A 5270-nucleotide genomic window follows, 5' to 3' on the forward strand; every position below is an offset into this window, starting at 1 on the left:
GCAACTTTATGATACGCAGGTGTCATGGCTGCCACTGGTAGTGCATATTATCACTTTGAATTATTTGTAACAAAACAATACAAATTATTAATTTTATGGCTGAATAAATCTAAAAATCACTACCAGCTGAGATTCCTTTCCATGCTAAGACATGCAATAATTGTACGTGCGCAGCCCATTACGAAAATGCGCCTCACCTCCGCCGCTATTGGAATTCTACGGTCCGGCACTATACGCAGTGTTGTCGGGTGGAATACAAACGACTCTGTGGTTCAACGGCTAAAGAGAGATATAAGACGATATAATAATAATCAATATACCTACACTAGTCGACTCGAAAATTAGTCGAAATGAGAATTATTTTACGGGAGCAAAAAAAAAAGTTATTATCAACTAGATATTTTAATACGTGCTTCCGATCGTGCCACTACCGTCGGAGAACAATAAACAACGGACACAATCGATTATTACGTCATGATTTTATAACTATGTTTAGTAATATTAAGGCTCGGCTACGACCATTCAGCCGTTCATGCTCTGGTGTCTTGGAAAATAGCCAATAGATTGCGTTCGCCGTTAGCGAGCACGGTTATTTAGGCAACGTGGTCGCCCAGCGTTTCAGCCGCGCTACAAGTTTTCACGGTCGACCATCACACTGACGTCAAAAGTTTACACCAGTCCGAACGCGCACAGACACCACCGATGTTGGCTAACCGGGAAACGGTGTTGTATGAGCACCAGCCCACTGCACGGCTTCGTGACCGGGCTGATTGTAGGTATATAGGGAAAAATAAGTCAAAATAATATTATAATATTATATGATATAAATTATCATCTTAAACAAAAAAATCTTTAAAAGGCGTGATTTAATGTGGAAACTAATAAAAATTCCATTTTATAATATAACAAATATCTATATGATGAAAAATAAGATTAATAAAATATTGTAATATTAAATACTTGGTCAACACATTGTTTAACTATTTGGCAGGACGTAGAAGTATACTTAAATACAATTAAGTAACCACTACAGTATTTACAGTAATTAACAATGTATCAACAATGTGTTGACTAAGTATTTGACTTTACAATTGATCTTATTTGTCATCATAGATATTTGTAATATTATACAATTTTAATTAGTTTCCATATTATTATATCACGTCTTTTAAAGATTTAATCATTACTTTTTAACTGAGCTTTTTTTTACATGGAGTTATAACCAAGTGTTTTTGGTGTGATTGTTATAACGAAAACTCGATGACTCGAAAACATGATAATGATAATGTCATAATTTTAATAATTATTGACAACGTATTACGTACGGAAAGTAGGTAACAAGAAAATTGAAAATTTGAAAATCAAATTCCAAAATCTTATAACACTATGATCATTCATATTATTTGGGCCGTCCCGGTGGTAGTGCAATACCGGGCCAACCCGTGGTGAAGCAGGAGCAAGCCCCAAAATCTACACCACTTTAGAAAAATTTGAAAGCTCACACTAAAATGAAATTGATCATAAATTAAATATAGTATATTATACTATATACTATACTTAATCTAGGACACGGTTCACGACATCACCGAGGTATTTTAAACATGAACGCAAATCTAAGACGATTGCAGTTTCAAATTTGAGCGGGTTCAGAAAAGCAAAATTCGATTTTCAAAAAATCACATTTTGAAAAACGGGCGTATACGTCAATTATTTGACGTTTTAGACATAATCTGTCATCAATAATTTCATTTGAATAATATATGATTTAATAGATTAATATTGTCAACAATCCGATCAAACAAATGGTACTACTCAATAGCGCCATCTAACATCATCGAAAAACGGATGTACACTCCGAATATTTTTGATTGTGCGTAATGCGACGTTGTGCAGCAAGGTACGCCGGCATTTCAACTTTTTCGTATCGATAGCCAGACAATCGTTCTATGTCTGTACAATTTATTTGTCGGAACGTTGAAGATGGACATTTTATATCGAATATCATTGTACATTTTATCAGATAGAATTTTTCAATTTACTTTTTAAACCCGGTTCTCATGGAATAGAATATTATAATTTATAATACACAGATATACCCAGAAATTATGTATTTTTTCAATGAAATATATTATAATATAGGACTGTGGAATGTGGAACCAGTGGAGGGGTGCTTTCACAAAATCCATAAAAATAGGTTTGTATTGTGGTGTAAATGTGTAATATGTATAAATTATATTGGATCCAATTTTTCCTTTAAATTTACGTGGAGGCAAAAGGCCTTTTATTTACAATCGTTTAAAAATCAAATATTCACTAAATTTGATATTAAAACAAACATTTATATAACGAGTTTTCGTTATAACAATCACACCAAAAACACTTGGTTATAACTCCGTGTAAAAAAAAGCTCAGTTAAAAAGTAATGATTAAATCTTTACTTTTCGCTAACGGCGAACGCAATCTATTGGCTATTTTCCAAAACACCAGAGCATGAACGGCTGAATGGTCGTAGCCGAGCCTTAATATTACTAAACATAGTTATAAAATCATGACGTAATAATCGATTGTGTCCGTTGTTTATTGTTCTCCGACGGTAGTGGCACGATCGGAAGCACTTATTAAAATATCTAGTTTATAATAACTTTTTTTTTTGCTCCCGTAAAATAATTCTCATTTCGACTAATTTTCGAGTCGACTAGTGTAGGTATATTGATTATTATTATATCGTCTTATATCTCTCTTTAGCCGTTGAACCACAGAGTCGTTTGTATTCCACCCGACAACACTGCGTATAGTGCCGGACCGTAGAATTCCAATAGCGGCGGAGGTGAGGCGCATTTTCGTAATGGGCTGCGCACGTACAATTATTGCATGTCTTAGCATGGAAAGGAATCTCAGATGGTAGTGATTTTTAGATTTATTCAGCCATAAAATTAATAATTTGTATTGTTTTGTTACAAACACAGATATATAAAGTATATTATATATTAAGTATATTATATATCTGTGGTTACAAATAATTCAAAGTGATAATATGCACTACCAGTGGCAGCCATGACACCTGCGTATCATAAAGTTGCGATCATACTTATATATTTAGCCATAATTACATCTTAGTCCGTCGTTTTAATTGAGTTTTGATAACTTACAACGATATGCAATATAAAATGTACGTCTTCAACGTTCCGACAAATAAATTGTACAGACATAGAACGATTGTCTGGCTACGAGAGGGCGCTATCGATACATCATACACAAAAGTCGAAATGCCGCCGTATCTCGCGGCACAACGTCGCATACGCACAATCAAAAATATTCAGTTTGTACGTCCGTGTTTCGATGATGTTAGATGGCGCTATTGAGTAGTACCATTTGTTTGATCGGCTTGTTGACAATTAAACTATTAAATCATATATTATTTAAATGAAATTATTGATGACAGATGATGTCTAAAACATCAAATGATTGACGTATACGCCCGTTTTTCAAAATGCGATTTTTTGAAAATCGAAATTTCGCTCTTCCGAACCCGCTCAAATTTGAAACTGCAATCGTCTTAGAATTGCGTTTATCTTTAAGATGCCTCGGTGATTTTGTGTACCGTATCGTAGATCAAATATAACACACTATATTTGATCTATGATCATTGAGATCAATGTATGAGATCGACACTTACTCAAGAATTTTTCTAAATTGGTGGAGATTTTGGGGCTAGCTCCTGCTCCACCACGGGTTGATCCGGTATTGCAATTTGCAGTACCACCGGGATCAGCCCACATAATATAAATGAACATAGTGTTATAAGATAATTTAGAAATTAAAAATTAAAAATTCATCAAACTTAGTTGATTCTACTGAACAAGATAATAATTCCCGTAGAGCGTATTTTTGTTTACATAAAACGGCGCCTTAAAAATTTTGCACGTCTCTTTTGATAACTTCATATCGAATCGCTTAATGTAAATGATATTTTTGCAAAAGAATTATCTGCACAGTTTCTTTTTGACATTCACTAAGTATTAATTTGATTCAGTAGATAGATAGTAGTAGATTCAGTAGTCATACTGTTTGAATGAAAACACCAACATTCTCTCAACTTCTGCTTCAGTGTTTCGAGATAATATACTGTATTTATAGGTACACAATACACTGTCGTGTAACCGCTACATTATATATTTTTTGCTCTTTTGGTAATCAGTAAAAACTACAAATTATACAAACTATAATTTCAAATATATATTATGAGTGATAATTTGTAAACTCTTATTTTCACCACTTTTATATGATTAAAACATTTCTATTCATAAAAATTAACACCAGGGTCGAGGATGAAAGATAATTAGTCTGTAACACTAACAAATAACAATTAACACATTGGTGAGTCGTGACTGTCAACAGACTACATTTTGTTCTCTTAAATAATAACACAAAATAGTTAAACATAAAGGTTACCTACATAGGAAATTTCCACTACCTAATAAAATATTATTTTGCTCTATGCCTCTATTATATTATACCACAAGGTATACTTTATTAAAACATAATACAATTTTAAATTATTACAATTTACAGCGATTTATTCCATTAGGTACTTTTCACCAATTTGAAATTTCATTCTGCAAATACTATTACTTATTTCCTATTCTTAAAGTTCTATACTAATAATATTACCATATTTCTTAATGATTCTTTTATTATTATACGTGTAGTATTTTAAATATCCTTCATACCTTAAATTTTTTTTTACATAACATGTTAGTTCCGTTGAACAGTATTTCCCAGATAGATAAATTTGAAATATCCAATAATCTTGTCGATCATTGATTATCTAAAATCTAAATATTAGTTAACTAGGTACCTATCGATTTAAATTCAATATCACAAGTTCAGCAGTCAGTTTAGTTTGCCCAACAAAAGTTTCAATAATATAAAGTATTGGAAAATAAATTTAAGTGTCGGAAACATTAAAATACTAAAATTATTAGTTAACATATCGATTATCGACACTGGTAAGTGTACCTATCATTTATTGACCATTTTATGTTCAAAAATATTATTTCTAAAACAGCAGTATTTCCCAGATAGATAAATTTGAAATATCCAATAATCTTGTCCATCATTGATTATCTAAAATCTAAATATTAGTTAACTATCTATTTAAATTCAATATCACAAGTTCAACAGTCAGTTTAGTTTGCCCAACAAAAATTTCAATAATATAAAGTATTGGAAAATAAATTTAAGTTTCGGAAACTTTAAAATATTAAGAT

The 5270-nt window shown here is 31.9% G+C and overlaps 1 non-coding gene and 1 pseudogene across 1 annotated transcript; one reads left to right on the forward strand and one right to left on the reverse strand.

Moving 5' to 3' along the window:
* Positions 1-1398: 1398 nt before the first annotated feature.
* On the reverse strand, positions 1399-1583 carry LOC115033479. The gene has a single exon (XR_003838832.1). It is a non-coding gene; the product is annotated as a U2 spliceosomal RNA (small nuclear RNA).
* A 2045-nt stretch (positions 1584-3628) lies between these two features.
* LOC115033484 lies at positions 3629-3782 on the forward strand (annotated as a pseudogene).
* The last annotated feature ends 1488 nt before the right edge of the window (positions 3783-5270 follow it).

Source organism: Acyrthosiphon pisum, chromosome X (genome assembly GCF_005508785.2).
Source record: "Acyrthosiphon pisum isolate AL4f chromosome X, pea_aphid_22Mar2018_4r6ur, whole genome shotgun sequence".
Classification (NCBI taxonomy): domain Eukaryota; kingdom Metazoa; phylum Arthropoda; class Insecta; order Hemiptera; family Aphididae; genus Acyrthosiphon; species Acyrthosiphon pisum.